We start from the raw sequence: 21,983 nt of genomic DNA, 5'->3' as shown, positions 1-21,983 counted from the left end.
AGAGCACACACGCTGCACAGTGTTGCAGTACAGCAGCACAAAATGAAAGCCTCTGAAATTGAACCAGAGAAGTATTTTCACTTAATGCTAGATTTTAATATGCTTTTCCAGTTTTTGCTCAAATATACAGATTCAATCAACTAAAATAACAACAACATAACATTTCATTGTATCACACATAACATGGATTTAGCATCTCTTTTTTAGCATTTAGCATCTTAAATTTAGATTTGAATCACTGCATTTAAGTCTTTGCGGTATTAATGTTGGGGTAGTGGTTCCTTATACTTTTATTTCATTTTTCATTTCTTTTTTTTTTTAATTTCTTTTTTTTGGGCTTTTTGTGCCTTTATTGATAGTGCAGTAGAGAGACACAGGAAATGGGGAGGTAGAGAGAGGGGGAATGACGTGCAGGTAAGGGCTTGTTCGATGCGGGACTCGAACCGGGGCCATCTGCAGCGAGGACTGTAGCCTCTACACATGGGGCGGATGCTCATCCAACTGAGCTACTCAACGCCCCTTTCATTTTTATTTCTATTTGTCGTGTTAATTTTTGTATTTTGAATGTTGTATTTTGTAATTTTGTAATTTGGCTACATCTGATAAACTAGGCCTGTTATTGGTTTTAAGCTGCAATTGCTGCTTTAATTTTTCATTTCTTTAACTTGTGCCGTCATGTGGACATGACAGTGACAAATGACAAAAAGAAAGTAAATATACTTAGATATATATAATTAACATCATCTACATGTCTACATTCTACACATTTATTGATGAAGTTATGATTGATCCCTGTTCTATTTTGTCTTTTTCTCTGTTGAGAATGTAGCTGATCTTTATAGAGCTGAACCTCTCCCACTGTATATTTTTGGACATGTTTTCTCTCTTCTTGACCAGAATATTCAATAAATGTATTGAGGTATCACTGGACAGTTTTGTTATTTTCTACTAGAATTAATCTTGAATGAATGAATGGAAAAGAATAGATTTATACACTTACTGTAAATAAGCATTCATAAGTAAATGAATTATACATAATATTTTACTGAATATTACTCAGTAGTTCACTTTCTTCAGAGAGAGCAAACATGTCCAACAGGTGTTCCAGTGTGTTAGAAATCTGAAATATTTCAATTTTTTTCAAAGCACTGACTCTCTCCTCGGAACATTAACTTGTACATTGAACTGATCAAATAAATTAAATAAAATGCTGCAGCGCTTATAACATTAGTTAACATGAACATCATGATGACTCAAGGGTGGTTATGACTGAAGATGGTATTATATTAGACTTCTCATTGTTACATGGGAACCCTTGGTTATATTCAGATTTATTTTGGTTTATCACCCTAACAGACATGTTGATAATTAGACCTGAAAATATTAATTGTACAGCTGCCAATGACATGATATCAGAGCAGTACAACTAATACTGTTGTTTTTCTACCCTATAAAGTTGTGTAATTATCATTCTTATTATATGTCATCTTTTGTTTAAACAAATCTCTGGTCACAAATAAGTACATGCCACAAAATGTTCAACTCAAATCTCCACTTTATTAAAATCTTGACTCAAGGAGAGAAGAAAAGGATCCAATATGTGTCACAATAGAAGCTGAACCACAGCGAAAGTCATCATGATATCACCATACTGAGTAAATAAATTTGATTTTCCCCAGCTCCTTGCAGAAGAATAGGTTTCCTGAGTGGTATATGATACTTGTTTAAAAAGAAATGCAGTGAAAAAAAAAGAAGTTACATCAGTTCAAATTAAGCCAGTTTTTTTGTAATTAATAGATATCAATAGATTTATGCTGTATGCAGATGGCAAATGTAAATACACACTGACAAACACAGACCCCACATTTCATGGTGGCAGTTTAAAAGAGAAGGAATGATGGTTTAATTGTTTAAAATGCAGTAATTTGATATCGATATTAAACCGTATCAAAGCAAACTCTAAATAACATTCTTCAGTATTACAATAATAAATACATATATGTAAAACATTTATTTCCATGGGGCTTTGTTTTTCTGTGTTTATGCACAAACTGTGCACATAATCAGCATCTACAGAATAATAATGTTAACATGGATCAATAACAGTGTCACTTTAAACAGCTGGAATTCAAATGTAGGTTTGATGTTTGAAGTATAATCACACTGAGTCGTGGTTCAATTTTTTTTTTTTTTTACATTTTAAACACTTTCTAGAATATGCACTGTACTGTTAAAACGGCCTAAACTTTATCTGACGGCATAAATCAATTTTGCATTTAAAAACATACACACTGAAAAAAAGCATTTTAGACTTTGGACTTTTGACATGGATTTAGCATAAAGTGAGGAATATGTGGTTGTAGGAATAATCAGTAATCAAAATGAAATGTACTTTTCCAGTTCTAGTAATCAATTGGATTATGTCATTTAGTATTCCTGTGTATTTTTACCCCACTAACTTTTGGCAGATTTTTGTTAAACTATACAGTTGGATCATCCTGGAATGAATCATCAGCCACAGTTTGCCCTCTCATAAGAAATGGAATCTGTTGATAAAAAGGGTTAAACTCCTTTTTTTATGCAGTGGTCAAGTGTGTTTTTTACCAGATGGACAAAAGAGTCTTTGAGGAGTTACTTTTACTTAAAATATCTTTTATATTATACATAGATATTTATTTTTGAAAAAAACAGATTCCTAGTTCTCCGACTCAAATCTCAAAATAACAAGTTTAGATAATTGTGCAGCCTTGGTGGATGCACTACAGTATGTACTGAGAGCTTTCTAATGTTAGTAACTGTGACTGTGTTTTAAAGTAATCTAACCTGTCCATGGTCAAAGTTGGCCCCGAGACAAAAGGCTGGATAAACAGGCTCTGTGAATCTGGCATGGAAGGTGTAAATGTTACGCAGGTCATTAGAGACCGTGAAGTAGGACAGAGTGCTGGCGCACCAATGGAGAAACACTCCCAGTCGCTTAAAGCCTGAAGACAACACAGTGACATTATTGGTTTCTTGATTATGCCTGACTCTGTGTCCACTGCTGGGAATATGGTCTGAAGCCTAGGAGAACCTGTTCTGTCCAACAGCACACACAGAGCCTGTTCCTTTCCTGCCGATCACTATGTACGAGACACCTGCATGAACGTATCCGGTCCATTCCACCTCCCAGTAATGGCGCCTGGTCAGGCCCTCTTTGCACAGCACCTGCTGAGAGCAGTCAAACCTCTAAGGGTGATTACGATCGCTGCCTCGCAGACAGGGTGAGCATGTAGTTCACTGTGTTTGGGTCAAAGGTGAGGTCACAGTCGTCTGATGGAGAGAACAAGACAGGACCAGTTACCAGTCATTACTAATCATTTGAATTGGAACGCTAGGATTTTAATAAATTGATCTGATGAAGACAAGTTCACACTTTTCATATAAGATTTGTCTGGACTTACAAGACAGGAATGATAAAAACATGTCTTTTATCACCCATCACCCTCTTCCCTTAGTCCAAACATTTCTTGTGGACCCTGTTGTTTCCAATCTCTCCAGCAGATGCCCTCAAACTGCCTACCTGCCTTACCCTTCAGCATTTGTTTACAGGCTGAATTTCCGTCCTGAACTGAGGTGAGTTCAAACAGGCAGGAAAATCTAGACAAGGGAGGTAGGTAAGAATTTCAGGGAACAGGGACAAGAACAGGGAACAGGCTATAGGCAGGAAAAGCCTGCAATGCAATGGCAGTAACACAAGTTTGACAATCTGGTAATGTGAGGTAATGAGGAACAGGTAGGAGCAGGATCTGGTGGCAAAGGGTAGAGAAAGTCTGAGGGTGGAGAGATGATGAAACAAACAGAAACTAGGAGCCTGTGGTATGTTTCCAAATAAAATGGGGGAAATTAATATGAATCAATGCAGAAACAATTACTTACATCAGAGTAAGTCTCTTCTGTCTTTGGTGAAATGTAAAGACCTCACTGGTCAGACTGCCCTCCTTGTAATAGTAGGTGCTTGCTCCTTGGTGTTTCTCATTTGCTATGCCTGCCACAAGGAAGCGGACATTCCTGCTGTCCTTCATGTTGTTGGCCAGCTCACTAAAGGTTTGGGCTTTTTTCTTCATGTTGATTACCACTCGAGTTGAGTAGCACCACAGGTCTTCGGTAGATGGCCCAAAATCATTAGTGCAGTATGGACCAGGTGATTCCAAAAAGTTGGACAGCACTTTAAGGTAGATATCACTGCGCCGCAGGAAGGTGAAGACAAAGCACAGAGCATGCTTTACATCAGCAGCAAGGACCTCTCAATCTAACCCTTGATCTAAGTGTAAGTATCTGATATAAGTCTTCCAGGGTGCTTTGAAGCTTTCTCATTTAACCAACTGTGATCTTACAGAGCAGCTGCTCAGCTTTAGAATAAAATTTATTCAAGGGCACCAACCAGACCTTCATTGGAACCGCTTCCGCTCCCTCTTCTCCAAGAAGGTCTGGAAGTTTCTGGTAGGTTTCCACTGCATCTTCAAAAGTTGTGGGGAGGCTTTCAAGAAGGAAGTCCCCATGAAACTTGCAGGAAAGTTTGCTGGTCAGGGATTTTTCAGTGAGCTTCACAGAACCCGACCCCTCAATGCTAATAGTTGGAATCTTCTTTATCACGGCTTCCTTTTTGCCCTTGATGTCCTGAAGGTTGCTATCCTCTAACTTTTTGCTGTCAAACAAAAAGAGAGCATTTGTTCAATAAAGGACGCCTGTGACTACATGTGTTGCCAAGCCCTTGTCTGTAACGGCTGTTTGTTGCACCGTCACAGTTCCAGGAGTAGCTGTGAATTGTATATAAGTTGTGGTAGCTTTGAACTTGAGTGTAACTCTGCTCTGATTCTGGTGTTTTTTCATATCAGTGAGATACTTGGCAGACCCCCCAACTTCAACCATTCCACCCAGTAAACTCACTCCCAGAGAGGCTTCAATATCCATCAGAGAAGACTTGGATTCGATGGAGGCGACAATTTGGAATTCACTGCTGCACTGGTGGTTAGTTGATTTGTACTTTAGTAGAGTTTCATCGCCAAACAATGAGAAACCTACAGAAGAGAAGAAAAAAATCACATCTCTTAAAGCAGCATTGAGCAGGGAGGCTGTGTTGGTAGGGCCATGTTTTTCAGGTGCTGGTGAGACAACAAAACATGATCCGGTAATAGATCTATGACTCCAAAACAAATCACAGCAGGTCATAAAACAGTGACAGGATTTTATAACTTTGGAAAGTTATCATGGCAACAGCCATAAAAAATTGATTGGTCTCTGCAGTGTGTTGCTGGAGGATGTTGGACTGTGTTGCAGCAAAAGCTATTCAGGTTTATGCTGGATGACCTTGTGTTTTTTTCTGTTGCCAGAACCCTCTGCATGAGCACCTCTACTGTTCCACTGCAGTGTCCCTTTACAATGAATGAGAGGGCTGTGGTTTTTCACACAGTGCTAATGTCAGCCTGAACATGGCCTTAATCTGTCAATAAACTAGTAATATTTACTAAGGTTAATTAGTTGAAATACTATACGGGACACTGACATCCCAAACAAATACTCTAAATATCTTGATATTTTCTCATTATTGTGTCATTTAACACATCAACACCCTAGAGTAGTTTACATCATAAGTTAGCTGGGATCAGTTTCTGTCGGCGGGCGTCATACAGCATCCTGAGGGTGAAGGGGCGACCCAGACCAGCCATCTCCATGATATCTGAAGACATGTCTGCAGCCTGCTGAGACACAAATCATCATAGTCACAGAGACATCAAACAAAACAGTAATGTCATTCTAAACTTTGTAAAACATTTACTAAAAATCCCAGTATCTCTCTCTCACCTGGCGAAGGTTTGTAGATTAGCTCAGAGTTGTGTGCAAGTCTTTTGACTTCTCACTGGAGCTTCCGGTCTGATGATGTGTAATGTCATGCAATAACTTTAATAAATCTAAATCCTTCCGACTCCGCCCCATGACACACCTCCTGCACACCTGTAGCTTTTCTGTCTCACAGATGTGTGTGAGTTTCAAGCAGTGCATGTGGGAAAATATTTGCCTCACAGCTTTAATTCATATTCCTAATTTTGCACCATCTGACAGAGTCAAGTCGAGACTTAACTGAAATTTGCATTCAGAGCTTTTGCATGTCTGGTCTGGCCGATAATGAGTTCAGGCATATTCATACATTTTAATAATTACCTTCTTCATTTTGAATCACGCTGTGGTCACAAGCAGGTTTAGAAGATATTAATCCACTGTGTATGTAAACATTGTTAAGATAATATAAAGTGGTCATTATTAGGTCTTATTTTGTTTACATGTTGCATCTCCTGACTTAGATACGTATGTATTAGGTCCATGTGTCTCAATGTATAAATAACATTTCACATTTTTCAGGTTTTGGTATGTGAGGCGTTGCATATCTTACTGCAACAGTGCAGGGTGCACTAACATGTTGCATGGTGCTGAGCAGGAGTCACGGAATTAGGGTTAGGTGCATTTTAAGCTGTATTCTTCACTGTATTTATTTTGTATTGTAGCAACAACAACAAACAGTAGCTTCCTTGTGTTGTTGCTGATTGAATCTCTGACATCCTCAGCTAAACTCCTTCTATAGGTATAGTTGGCAACTTTTTAATAACAGTAAGATAGTATCTGGACATATCTAAGGGTACAAAAGATGCTTTTATCAGTATAACATAAGAAATATACTGTACTAACCATAGAAATGATGAAAGAGAGTTCAGATTTAAAACACATTTTCAGACAGTATGATTGAATAAGTCAAAGTAAATATTTGAGTGAAAGAAAGAATATGTGACTCGTCCATGCACACACTCTCACAGTGAAGCGGACAAATTCACAGAAATAAAGCAAAGTCAAAATTTGCTGTCTGTTCATTGTTACACACTTGACATGTAAAGACAAAGGTTTTTATTTATTCATAGGTTTTATAATATTAAGTAATGGGGATTATCTTTTATCAAACTGTATTCAATAATTTCCTGTTATAGCTTGAAAGTTAACAGGGCTGTGAATATGGCTAATTTCATTATTGGCCAGACATGCAATTGCATGTAAAAACATAACACAAAAATGTGAGACACGGAAAAATACCAAAATGGAAAACAGCTGTGAGAAAATCTTCAGTGAAATTTCAACGGAAACATGATCTATCCGAGTCGACAGGTTCCAGGTTTGCAGAGGGAGGGGTCAGGAGGTTATCTGACAGAATATAAGTGATCACAGACCATCAGACTATGCAGAAGTCAACGAGACTCGTACACAGCTCCGCTGATCTACACTTCTTCATCAGGTGAAACCTGGTCAATGTTCAGCTGTCATATTACTCTTTTTTCTTTTTTTTTTTTGTTTCTATTACTTGTCTCCACTCATCTCTTTGACCCATGTTGTTGATTTTTCCCAACAGGTTGGAGTCATATCTTCAGACATCTTGGTGGTGACTTCCCTGGGTCGACCTTTCACCTTAGGGATGCTCTATGATGCTCGGCAAGATAGACTCATCCCAGGTAAAAGATTGTATAAAGGAGCTGATAAATTACTTCTTTTCAGTAACTTAAATACACATTGGTAGTTTAATATCTTTTGACTTGGCCAAGTAACTTATTCAAATTCCTGTCACCACAGACCCTAAAGGTATAGATACCCCTACTGGTGTTCAATCTATAGAAGCAGAAGTCAGTAACATCAACTCTTGTCTGCACAGTGATATTTGAGACTATCCTGCATCTTGAGTGCAGCCTTCCTGAATCTCTTAACAACATGCATACAATTAGTCACCAAAGGTCTTTAGTGCTATTCAATCAAAAAAAAAAGGAAGTTGATTAGTTTCTGAGTGATATGCCAACTGAGGGCTTCCTGTCATTAGTATTTCAACTGAATACTACCAGTCTGATGCCGCTTTTCTTGCAGGGTTTCTTCAAACACAGCTGCCACCAAACTGATAAATACAAATCTGTATTTTATACTTCAGGCTTTGCTTTGCTGCTTCAACAGATGATTGATGTTTTTGTGGTTTGCTTTTTGTTTACTTGTTGTAGGTTTCACACTGTGGGACAATGACGTTCTCAAAGAGAGCATAGTTGACTGCCCGCAGCCCAGCAGCACATTTAAAATGATTGCCTCTGATTCCGTTGAAGACACCTCTTCTCTGTTTGATGTTGAAGCCTGGCTTGGTAGAAGTCGAAGGATCTGCCAAATACCTGAATGATACAAAGAAATATCAGAATCAGAGTAGAGTGATGCTTCAGTACAAAGCTACCACTAACTTCAAACTGCTGATGACTAACTTTAGCACCAAACATATTGAGTATTCTGAATCGTTTGAGAACATCCAGGCAACACATGTAGTGATAGGCATCCTTTATGGGGGCCAATGCTTTCTTTGTCTTTGACAGCAACAAAGTAGATGCTAGCAACGTTTAGGAAATCCAGGGCAGAATGGAAGCTGTGATAAAGAAGATCCCCTCAGTTGAAATTTCAGGGCAAGGTGCTGTACAGCTGACCAATGAAGAAAATGCCTTAACCAACAACTTATCCTGCAGATTTCATGGGAATATGTTTCTTGCATGCAACCCTAAAACCTTTGAAGATGCAGTGCAAACCTAACAGCAACTTCCCCAAATGATAGGAAAAGAGAAAGCTGTCCCAATGACAGTCTGGCTGGTGCAGCTGACAAATTTTTACTCCAGAGCACCTCAAATGGCTGCTGATGGCAGCACCCCAAAGCTTAGGAAGGTTCACAGCATTCTGGAGGCCATAAGGCAACTGGAAATGAGATGCAAAGAATCCCTGGAAGACAAAAGAGTGTCACTGTTTCCGCAGATTAAAAAGAACCTGTAGAACTTCCAAAACCTGTGTAATGAGTGTTAAACCTTCGACAGGTCATTGCCAAGACAGAGCAATGATGAAAGTTTTTGAAGATAACCTCAGATCACCCTTCAAAATTAAAAGCCTTAACAAGTGGCTGGAGTGTGAAGAGAGAGAGATCAACATCATAAGGTCCTGCACTGATATTATAGAAGGGGCAAAAGCCAAGACTGTGTCAAGTAAGAACGAGATGATCAGGGAGCTTCTTGAATCAAAGGTACAGCATGCTGGTTTTGACTGAGTTCCTGGAGTCGCCTAAAACTCCAATCAGAAATCCAAAGAAACTCAGACCACCAGCAAATGACTACTGGTACACCTCAGATGACATACCAGAGATGATGAGAGAAAAAGCCCACCTTTTCTGCAACCTTGCCAAATACTTGAAGACCCGTTTCCATCCGTTTCCTTATTGCAGCTGTAGAAAATGTGAAACAGGAAGGTGTGGGCATCCACTGCTATAGATTAGATTAGATTAGATTAGATTAGATTAGATTAGATTAGATTAACTTTATTAATCCCACAACTGGGCAATTCACTCACCACAGCAGAAAAATAAACATCTATGGAATAAACATCTATGGAAATATACATCAAAAATACACGAAATATACACTAATATACACCCAATATACACTAATAAATACAATATACACAATACACACGATATGTACATGAAAGTGCAAGTTTGCACATGGTCAGGAAGAGCAGGAGTTGTGGACTCTGATAGCTGCTGGAATGAAGGACCTGTGGAACCTCTCCTTCTTACAGCGAGGATGTAAAAGTCTTCTGCTGAAGAAGATACTCAGAGACCCTACAGTGTCATGCAGTGGGTGAGAGTTGTTGTTCATGATGGATGTCAGCTTAGGTAACATCCTCCTCTCACCTACTTCCTCAATGGAGTCTAGGGGGCAGCCCAGGACAGAGCTCGCTTTCCGGATCAGGGAGGGGGAGGACTCATTGATGAGTTCAACCGTCCTTACATGCCTCCTGTTGAAACCATACAAGCCAGAAGAGAGTTGCTCTGGTGTAAGTCATTAGTGTGCTCATGTTTTGTTCATGCTTAACTATCTCTAAACACTTAGGGCTAGAAACTTGCAGCTGCCTTTGGATGTAAATCAAATTTCTTTTAATAGACCCTTTAATTGCACCTTTTATTTCCTTTAAACTTTTTTTGTTTTATTTCACCCTAATTCTTTTTAAGGATTCTCCTTGCCTCATCGTTACTGAAGCTAGTAATTTTATTTAAACTTTTAGCGGGTCATAAGTCTTTATTACTTTAAATCAGCCTTTTTCAAGCTTGAATTTTATTACTTTTTGAGATATAGCCATGTATGATTGATGCTCTTTTCATCACCATCACTTTTCTCAGACTTAACAATGATGTCTACTGCACTGGCTGCTCAGCCTAATACAACGGAGGTGAATAAATCCTACATTCAGTTTTAATGGAACTTTTTTTTACTGAGCCGTTGATTGGTCTTCGTGGTTATTGTTGAGGGTGCAGTTTATGGTTATATTTAACGGCATTGCATTATAGGTGTTTCTAATACTTTACTATCCTCCATGAGAAATAATTAGTGCTTAGACATCAACTGACACCTCAACTTTCTTTCCTTTTAGCAGCTACATTTCAAACTGAACTTTTTACTGCTTTCAGCTTGTATTTTAAATATCTTTGAGCCAGACACTTCTTAGCACTTACACTTCAACTAACACTTTAACTCCATTGAGTGCTTGAGCTTCCACTGACTCTAAACTCCTATAATAAAAGACAAAAATGTAAATTACACATCTATTGAAAAATGGGGCACCAGATACAGTATGGATTTAATGATCATTCATTGAGGACATAGCTTTGTAAACGCAGTATGGATGGTGATGTAGTAACAGATTATGTCCCTCCATCAGATGACTGCGAGCTGACCCTAGACTCAGACACAGTATACCCAGTCCTGACTCTTTCTGAGGACAACAAAAAGGTGAAGTCCTGGAAACGGCAGCCATACAAAGATCAGCCAGAGAGGTTCGACATGTAGCAGCAGGTGTTGTGCAAAGAGGGGCTGAGCGGGCGTCATTACAGGGAGGTAGAGTGGTTGGGTTATGTTTGTGCAGGTGTCACATACAGAGGAATAAGGACAAAAACATGGGCGATGGATACTGTCACATTTACAATGTTAAAACAGTGCGTGTTAATGTGTCCTCTCCTGGCTTTAAGCGACTAGGAGTGTATCTGGACTGGCCTGCTGGCACCCTGTCCTACTACATGGTCTCCACTAACAGAGTGTTTCACCTGCACACTTTCCGCACCAAATTCAATGAGGTGGTTTACTCGGCCTTCTTGGTTGGGTTTCCCACCTCGAGTGACAAACTGCTCTGAAATGTAGTCAGATACTAAATACAGACTCTTTGCCAGTGTATTTATTTGGTCTTTCTTCAAGAACAAATTTTATTCGAGTATGTTAGGAAATAGAGGTTCATAGGGGTAAACTTGAGTTTTGACACTTGATTTTTCAACTTAAATATACAATTTCCTCTTAGTTAATAGCTTTGCATCTCACTGCTTTATTGCATAGCAAGTAAACACATAATTAATTATGTGAAATATATACTATAGATTGGTTTTTAAGTATGTTTAAACAAGAGGGAAAAAAATAAGTATAAATTTCTTGATATTACTTCAGTGATTTCTCTTATTCTGTCTTCATTACATTCTATCAAAACTGACCCAGAATTTAAAAGTGAACTGATTAATGCTGCTTGTTTAACTGTGCACCGTCAACTTTTTATGAAAGAACCAGATGTCAAATAACATTGTCTACGGGAAAAAGGAGTGGGACTTTTACCTCCTGAACCACAGGTGGCACCAAAAGTAGCTCCTCCTGTGTCGCTAACTCGAGCGCTACCTGACTCTAACGCTCCAATGTTCTGCCACTATGGTTTGCATTCTAGCAGTATATGCAGTTTATTGTGATAATGGTGAAAGGTTGTATAGTTTAAACTCTTAATGTTTTCTGAAACAATCCTTAATTTTGGACAGAAAACAAAGGCACAGTCCACATGATTAACCTGCGACCATCCATTTTACTGGCTAGTTTGAGGTTAGAGAGTGACAACATATGAATACTATATCTCTTTTAAACATTTAAGTAGTCTCTGTCATATAAGATTCTTAATATGATATTAATATAAAGTTTAAAAAATGAATATATTGTAGTCATTATTGGGAATTGTGTGTGTTGAAGTGATCGTGGGGTTCCATTTATTTTGGGAAGCTGGAGAGAGGAAGTAGTTTTATTAGGCTTTTCAAAGAGGTGAACTTTTTAAAGAAGTATCATGTAGCACTCAGGAAACCTTTGCTGGTTCTAGATGTGTTGAGGCAATGGTCCCTGTTGCAAAGCTGAAGGCTTCTTAGTTTGAAGATGAGATTGCATCAGTGTCAGATTTCTTTGATCTGTGTGTCAATGCAGTCATGACACTCTACATCTAGTGTAACACCTGTTTGATGTTTGTTCTTTACCTGAGGAGAAAATTCAATAAAGTGAAGACCTGAGTTGAACACTGTGTGCTGCTTACCTCTTTCCTTCTGGAGGTCATAATTGAGTCAAATCATGTCATGTACGACAGCGTGTAATAATGGTGATGTTATGATGGTTTATGGACCTTCATGGAGAGTGGGTTTCATTGCTGTAGCAGAAAGGAAATGATAGAATTAGACAGTACATAAATCATGTTTGTCCAAGAACAGCTTTACACATGGTTCAAGAAAAAAATCAAAATAAGTGGTATGTCAGTGACTTCATAAACAACCAATGTGAGAGATTTCTCATCTGTGTTAGGAGCTACTACGCTACATTTATTCTTATTTTCTACAAATCAATCTTGAACACTAGAGTTTCAGAACTCCTATTTCTAACAATGAGTCCGTTTTCCTGTTTATATTCAGACCATGTTTGCGTTCGTCATTACATCCTGACAGATCTCAGCTGCCTGAAAAGTCAAACAAAAAACCTCATAGAGGGTTCAACGCGTCAACAGCTGAGCCCTTACTGTTGCCTTCAGTGGAAGGACAATTTTTTTTTTTTTTTTTTTTGTACTTGATGAATAAATATGAGGAGCTGACCTCCCCAGCATGTCTTCGCATTCCCAAAATGACTCGATTTCTTTGTTAAAATTCAACTATTTCAGAGTTGTGTCAGCTTGAAAAGGTCGCAGCAACAACCCAGGGTTCTCTGCTGAAAGGAATAAGACACAATGGCATGACAGAGACTAGACTGGATATCCAGTGTAGTAGAGGAGGGATCAGCTCTAATGAACAGATACAAAAAACAAATACATCTTATTTGCAGTGGTCCTTCTCCCATTCGTCTGATATTCTCGTCTTGGCTGCCATTCTTTATCCTCCAGTACTTTTTAAATGAGAGACAAGATAAGATCAAGACAAATCCATAAAGCCAGATTTCCTATCCATCCACACAAATGTTAAGGACTGTTCACTCGATACAAACACTCATCCCTCGTGAACTTGACATAATTGTTTCATGTATAGATTGTGATTTATTATTCTTTGATTTAGATTTAAACAGCGTCTTTTAATTTACTGGATAATTTGAGGACTTTATCTATGTACAGTCAAAGTACAAACATATTTATTCTCCATTATCCCCATTCAAAAATAAATAAAGGCAATATTAATATCCCAAGCACTACTTCAACACTCGTTCAACAGGGATTACTTAGTTTTGTATTTTATTATCTCATCATCCCATAGATAGCAGGAGAGGAAATATCCTGACATAATAATATGAAATCTGTAAACATAATCTGCAGCCTTGGATCACTGTAAAGCTTCATGTTGTTTCTGAAACTGGGATAGCTTTTGCATAAACCTGTATATTGGTTGCAGTGTCATGAAAGCAGCATCACTGAATGGGAGTTACATTCACAGTCACAATTTTTATGTTGAAACAAAAGAACCACTCAATCAACATTGTATTTGTGTCAGGTTTTCAACATTGAAATACTAACATTTGATTATTATTGTCTCAATGTGAAATAGACTCTCATTTTTATTGTCACCAGCAGATGGCACTTAAACCAACATTTAACATGACTTGTTTTATGCTGGGAAATTCTGTGTGAACATTTTTTAGAAAACAAACTCAAACTGTTGTTCGCTTTACTTTTAAATCTCACTTTTGGTGGTTGTGCTCGAACAAATTTTAAGTTGAAATAAATGTTTCTCAGTATTGTATTGTGAAGAGCTGCCTAAATGTCATCGTCTGCCCAGCAATGGAAAGCCATTTTATTTAATATAATTACAAATAGATGTTTTCATAGGGATGCCAGAATCCAACTCAGTACCACACATGATGCCCCCCCAATACCTATATGGGCTCAAATTAGGGTTTAAGTTTGTAGTTGTACATCAACCTTTGTAAACCTGTAAAATAAATCTGCAAGAGAAATTCAAGTTTGTTAATATGAAGAAATTGTGCATGTGTGGAAAAGAGACTTGTATTTGTTTGAAAAAATGGTGTGATTAAAATCTGTGAATAAAGAATATAATTGGTGAGGTAACACAAAAACACTGTGAAAGAAGAAGTAAACATCATTGCATTGTAACATCTATGATACAGAGCAGAAAACTGTGTCTAAAACTCAGCGTTCAAAGTTCCCACACTTTTAAGTACAAATTTTGACTCTGTTTTTTCACCTGAATCTGACTGGACAATGACCAATGACCAATCACAAAGCAGGGTCCAATCAGAAGACAGGCGGTTCTGTTGCCTTCATCTCTACTGCAGATCCTGAAAGGTGGAGAAGAGAGCATGGTGCTGAGAGGGGGCGAGCTCACAAACTTTTTTGTTGTGTGATTTAAAGTTTTGTTGAACTGACATAAATTTCCAGTCAGACAAGGGTCATGTGATGCCGTTATTCTGTGTCAGGTGGACTCTTTTCTTTTTCACAGATCACCCTCTGAGGGAAAAGAGCTTCTTCAAAGCAAACCTGTTCCTGGAAAAGATGTGACAGCAGAACAACACGCTGCCCTGTGAGTCTTGCCTTTCCAAAAATACATGAGTACAGTACGTCAGCAACAATCTCCTGACATGAAAGTAAAATTATTTAATTTAGATGTTATTTGAAAAAACACATAAAAGAAGCTTCTCAGCCAACATGACAAGCGTATTTATAGTTATTTTCCAGCCTTGCACACAAATGCACACAAACACACACTCCTGTGGTTTCAAGCTCTGAAGTCTTATTGCAGTCGGCCTCAGACAGCCGTCCCACTGCTGATGGATGTGATCTGATCTGGCTGCTGCTCCCTGCTGCTCAGCCTAATCTGCACAACATTATTGCTTTGTTTGGAAAGTTGATTACTGCTCCTCCGCTGGTGGCTGAGGAAACAATGTGGTGCAGTCGGCAGCTCAGATGATCCTCAGAGTGTCTTCTGGAATAAACATGCACGTTTGTCTTATTACACTTGTGAACTTCATTCAATACATTAGTTTGCAAATGCTTTCATGTCTCCTCGTCTACTGCACATCACACACATCATTGTTGCTTTCATTTGGAGTGAGGTTGAAACTACTATGGCAAAGCATGCCTTTATGACCCGCTTTGCACACTAGAGCCCTTTTTTGATTCCTTTTTTTCTTTTTTTATTCCTGCACAGAAATGCTGAAGTACAAATTGAGATACTAAAAAATAAGACAAAGGTGTTGTTTTAGTTTTATTCCATTTACAAGTACTCTGTACCTTGCAAAGCTTGGCAACAAAGCAACTATATTTTTATTTAACACCTTTCAAAACAGAGGGCATCAAACAGTACAAAGCACCAAACAGATAAATATGTTAAACAAAACATGTTAAAAAAAACAATAAACAAAATAACTCAAATTGAAAAAGCATCAGTTGAGAAAAGCAAGGGAGTGCAAGATAGCCAATTAAGTAGGATGATATGATAATAAAAGACATCTCTCTAAATTTATAGTTCAGGAGCAAAGATAGCAAATGTACAAGCTCCCTGTAATCTAATTTGTTTCTCAATTCCACTGGCCAACACTGGAGTAATTTGCTACCTGCTGCAGCATTTTGAAACATCTGCTAAAAGCTAAAACTCCTTGACTGAATTACAATAATCAAGGTGTGAGCAACACAAGCATCAGTTAGGTTTTCAGCACATTCAAAAGATAAAATATCTCTCATCTGTCAAATGTAGAAACCTCAAAGTTTCAGGCAGTCATTTAAGTTGTTTCACAGACAAGCAGAGCTGAGGATCGTCTGCATAGAAATGATCAGATGTGTTAAAACGATAAATTAAAAAGCCAAATTGTAACATATAGATAGAATAGATAGGTCCAAGAACAGTCCCCTGAGGTCCTCCAAAGTCCAAAGTGGTAATGTCAGACATCTCATCCCCAACTGCTCCTGAAAATGTTTTGATAGATAAATAGGATTTGAACCAACAAAGAGTTTTTATTGTCCCCCATTATTTACATTAGAAAGGGCCATTATGAAGAGAATGAATGATTATAGACAACAAAATCTGTTTCAACATTTATATGGGAATATTAATGTTGTTTTTTTGAGACAGACCTAAAAAAATTCGACTCTATTCTTTAAGATCTGATACCAAGGAAATGTATTGTATACCACAAACTGGGGCACTCAGAGAGCACAGACTTCTACTAAGGATATGAAACAACATACACCAGACTTTAGAGACAAAGTCAAATTAAATGATCCAGATCTGCCCCAAAATTTAATGGGTTCTTCCGTGGTTGATGCCCCATCCCTCAACCAAGTACGGTATAGTACTTTTTTGCGTAATCCCTCTGACAATCAAACAAACAGGCACAGGTGAAAACATAACTTGAATTAAAAAACTATATAAAATTCTAAGGGCTTCAATATGGTTCAACAAAGTGTGTGTGACATCAGTGAACATCAAATGATATGATGTTTAGGTCACAAAATCACAACAAATCTCCTGTGACTGAAGAAACTCTTGACAGTTTTTTTTTTTTTTTTTTTTTTTACAGTTTTATCCATATGAAGACAAGAGACTCATAAATCTAGAAACATAAGAACACACACACATATGTTCACACTGGTTTCCTGCTTTAACTTTTTTAGCTGTATGATGCCGTACAAGCCTCAAACAATTTGCACCTTCCCTCCATTACACAAACACACACACACATATTGTCACTTTTTGTCAATATGTGAGCTGCGCAGGGAAGCAATGACAGTGTGTAATGATGCTACCTGACAGCCCATTAAACCAGAGAGAGATGAGGATGCAATTAGATTGTCATCCACGCTGGAGTTACTGCCGACAAAACAGATGGAGGAAGCTAAAGGAGAGGAGGTTTATTTTTGGAGGGAGCAGAATCTTTTCAGGGTGAGTGGATGATTTCTGTGCAGACATTTGACATGATATCAAATGATTGAGAGCTGATGATTATTGTGTGTGATCAGCTGTGTCATCGCACGGCTGTTCACTCCGGGTTGATTCAGCTGCTGAGTTTAAAAGACGAGCTGAAGATTAAGTTTCCATCAGAGAGAAATAAAGTCGATCCAGAATCAAGGCTTTCATAACAAAAGTGAGACTTCACTTTGAACAGAGCTCCAGATTTTTCTTCAGGCAGTCACCTCTCAGTTTCACAGGCAAGTCCACTTAGAAGCAGCAAGACGCAATAGATCTTTAAACTCTAGGTGGCAGAGAGAACATGGAGCAGACAGAATAAATATTATCACTTCACTTTTATGAATCATGCAAACAAATTATAACCAAAAGAAGCAATACACTGGCTGTTAACAAGGCCTGAAAGTCAACTTGACAAATAAAAAAATGCTTGATCCCACAGTATAATCTATAATACTTTCCTGGACCATAAGTTAAGACATAAAAAGATAAAAACTTTTGCATTTAAACATAAGCATTTTTCCATATATGTGGTGCTGAATTCACAAATGTGTTTTTGTAGGAAAACTTTCAGGCAGGATTTAAACCCACAACCCCACTGCTACGAAACCCACAATTTAATTGCTGTGTTATACTGTTTGTCATTCATTAACTGTTTATACTACTGCTACAGTGCAGGAGAAGTTATAGATGTTGAAGAATACATTAATAAACAGTTTAAAAAGTTCTTATATCTGCTTACAGCTATTTTACAGTGTGTTATAAACAAATACTGCTCATAGATTCTACATATTGCCCCACCTACCTGCCGTTTAACCTAACCATCATTGTTTAACCTTTATGAAGGAGCAATGATGTGAAAGAAAACAGAGTGTGGGATTAACTGATGCTTAAATCTATTCTCTGATGAATTTTCCATTTTTACTATAGTGGACATGTTTAACATTCACATCATGTTTTGTGTCTGTCTCTCTCTCTCTTTCAGTCTAAAAGCCTCGCAGTAACAGCTTGTTGCCAGTAGGAGGAGTGATGTTCCATCAATGGACAACAGTGACGCTGCTGCAACAGGCTGTTGCCATTTCAGTTGTGTGTGTTTGTGTATGTGCAACAAAAATCTATTAACAATCAAGATCCAATTATTTAATATAAAAAGATGCATTAATACAATAATATGATGTGAATCTAATATCATAGTCTAATATAGTATATAGTTCTTTTCATCAACACTGTATCTCTCAGTTTATCATAAAAATCAAAAATCACCAAATTTAAAAATGTGTGGGTTTCTTTGGAGAGCAATAAAATATAAAATATACATTTTATAGTATATATTGTCAGTATTATATGATATTGCCATAATATAATATGACTATATGTTTAGAGATGGATGAAAAATATAGATATTGACAAATAGATTTAATCATTTTAATGTATCATTAGTTTATATATCATTTATAATTCATGGTTACAACTTCCATACGATTAAATCTTATGAAATAATTAATTAATTGATCAGATGATGGTGCCACATGTTGAGGATGATGGTGATGAGAGCATTATTAATGAGGGAGATGAGGATGATGTCACAGTACTAACAATGATTGACTGTAGTCACAACACTGATGATGAGTTTTGATTGTATGTTGACGTATTGACCAGTATTGATAAAGATGAGGATCGTGATTTTATGAATGAGGATTTAAGTTCATATTAATCGGCTTTGATTATATGAGTATGTGTTCATGTATTGATCCATACTGATGATGGTCAGGTTGATATTAGAAAGTGTTGAAAATAATGACAGGTATTGATTGTAAATGGGGGTGGAAGGAGACACTGTGTTATAAGATGAGCTTGAACAGTCAATAATCTTGATGGGAGCAAACAGAAGGTGAAGTGCAAGTGTTTACATGCGTCAGGCCTCCAGTCAGCACACAGATCCTGTCTCACCTCAGAGTCCACATAAACTGATCACACTTATCAACAAGTCCATTGATCGGTTTAGAGCCTCATCAGTACAAAAACATTTATTCAAAAGAGATGTCACTCACAGTTTTGACAATTCTGATTCAAACATTTGTGCCAAAACAGATTTACTTAAGCACAGTTGACATTTTGGCGGATGGGACGAGAACTAAAATGTTGACTGTGCTTGAATAAACCTACTATATGTTTCCGAGTGTGATTTTAACCTCTAAATAACACTTATTAATTCAAGGGAAGAGTCAAGAGAAGAATCAAAAGTCCAACTAATGGTGGTGTTTTCGACAGCGTCCTAATGCGTTCCACACCAAATTAGTGTTTGTTTTTTAAATACCTGAATTTTCTTCAGTTTTCCCCTGATCTTGTTAAATGAATTTGTGTCAAACAAAATACATGTTTAAATTCATTGACTTGAATATTGATTGTATAAAGCTTTTGTAGTATCTCAATTTATCAATCAATGCCATGTAGCTCACACTGTATGCAGACACATTTGTCCCTTCTAGGATTCCATATATAGAGAACTAAAGTCTGTAAATGACTTATGAATCCAGAGGAGCTGTCCGGTCCGGTGTGGTGCTGAAACTGGAGGGTCCATCAGCAGGCAGCACAAGCAGGGGTTCATCCCAACACTATAGCCGAACTACACTTAGCCAAACAATTAAAAGACATTTCTGAGTCACATTTATTTGCAAGAAATATCCTTTAATTGTAAGGTCAAGTGTAGTAACCTCCAGTCTCCATCTTCTTCCGGCTGAGTGGAAACAATCCTTCTGGCTCCCACGGTCTGCCAGAACATCACCTGGAATGGCATCACGGGAAAGGTCAGCGACGTCACATGCGCATATGCCGAGGATCTGTGTAACCTCGTCAGTCTCAGGCTTCAGGCTACAGACGACAAACATATCCAAGACTTCATTAAACCTCGTTAGAGTGTTAAACCTGCGGTACAGAGGCGGCTTACCAGAGTGTACAAAACCCTGGAGGCAGCAACGTCAGTGTGTGTGTGTGTGTGTGTGTGTGTGTGTGTGTGAGATCGCTGCTGCTGACTCGGTGAAAACTCCCCTGGCTACATCCTGCCGTGAACACATTTCCCCTCCTCTCCATTTGCGCCGGGACACCAGCAGTGTCCGAGAGTCCCCTGAATCTCCTTTCCCGCAGAGCTGAGGAGTCCACTTCCCTATTTACCCGCATCCATACCGTCTGCAACCCCCCAACCCCCTCTCTCTACCACGACTCGCTTTTCCTCCTCACTGTGTTTTATTTTTGACGCTTCGCTCCCGCTCTCCGTGTCTGGAAAATCCTCCATGCAGCGCTGGGGAGATTTTACGCACGGGGCGACGCCAGAGCTTCTGCTCGCCTTGTATCCGGACGCCTGATAGCAACATTAGAGCTGAACGTGTTTCACAAGTCGGAGGTTCGGTCATCCCGAGCTGAGAGAGAGAGATCACCGTTTAAGTGGAACCTGCAGCTGGGTAGCTCCCGTCTGTGCGCCACGCGTCATCCACAACCTCCCCAAGCTGCCAGCGGGAAATACCGCTGAACGCCGATGTCACACCAGATCCGCCGTTCATTCAGAATTTTGCAACTCTAGACATCTGCACAAGAATCAGTATTAGTTTGAATTAAGCTGCTAAGGTTATGTTATAGAACTACAACATCTCCCATTTCCACGAGAAAATGGGAAAACGGGATAAAACCAATACTATCTTGAAATTACGCACGAGTATCGAAGTCACAAGCACGAGCAGAATGAAGCGATGTGTCTGCAACACACGGGGTAAATCCACGCATGCAACAGTGCAACGCGGCAATGCAGCGATGACGGATCCTCTGGTCGGTGCCGAATAAACGAACTTGAGTCGGAGGAGAGAGCGCGTTCAATGCGTGAAACGTGAAGGCAGACTGTTGCAAGTTCATTACCGGCACCGACGGTCTTCCCGCCTCTCCACTCTCCGAGTACTCCCGCAAAAAGCCACCGATCAGGGGCGCGACTACCTCTGCGTCTCGCTCCCTCTCACCCCGTCTCCTCTGCGGTGCGCACCGGCTCCCATCCATCCCTCCATCCCTCCATCTCTCTCCATCTCCATCCCTCGCCTCTCTTTTCTCCGGTCGGGCTCCCAGCGCCGTAGATAGAGGCTCTGCAGTCACGTGGGTCGGGGGAGAGGAGAGAGAGATAGGGGGAGAGGTAGAGAGAGAGAGCGCGTCCCTCCTCCTCCTCCTCCTCCGCAGTTTGCAGTGTGTTATGTCTCAGACTCGGAGGTAGAGAGTCAGAGCTGCTCGTCCGGCGGATCTCAACCTCTGAAACAAACCCCCGGTGTCTTCTCTCATCCTTCCCCGCTTCCCTCCTCAGTTACCCGGGTTTGTTTCTCTCCGGAGCCCTGGAAGCTTCTGTTTCTTTCTTTTTCTACCCTTCCTCTTCCTCTCGACTCCGGCCAACAGTTTGGTCTTTGGGATTTGTTTTTTTTTTTTTTGTTACTATTGCTGGTGATTTCACTCAACACTGTACCCCGCTGCTGCTGCTGCTGCTACTGCTGCCGCTGCTGCCGCTGCTGCTCCTGCTTTTACGCACCGACGCTTATTTTGGATTTGCTCATCACTGGAGAAAAGCACAGAAATCAGCGAGGTGGATCCGTGGATGCGCCTTTCTGGCTCAAACTGGAGATGGAAATGCTGATAT

General features: G+C 39.1%; 2 pseudogenes; one reads left to right on the top strand and one right to left on the bottom strand.

The window, feature by feature from the left end:
* Window positions 1-2,808: 2,808 nt before the first annotated feature.
* On the bottom strand, window positions 2,809-5,726 carry LOC111219563 (annotated as a pseudogene).
* A 1,441-nt stretch (window positions 5,727-7,167) lies between these two features.
* The window catches only part of LOC111219562, a 30,340-nt pseudogene continuing 15,524 nt past the window's right edge, over window positions 7,168-21,983 (top strand).

The sequence above is a fragment of the Seriola dumerili genome, unplaced genomic scaffold, assembly GCF_002260705.1.
Source record: "Seriola dumerili isolate Sdu_G_001 unplaced genomic scaffold, Sdu_1.0 BDQW01000068.1, whole genome shotgun sequence".
Classification (NCBI taxonomy): domain Eukaryota; kingdom Metazoa; phylum Chordata; class Actinopteri; order Carangiformes; family Carangidae; genus Seriola; species Seriola dumerili.
Note: the sequence above shows the minus strand (reverse complement) of the source record. Positions and strands in the feature narration are given on the sequence as shown.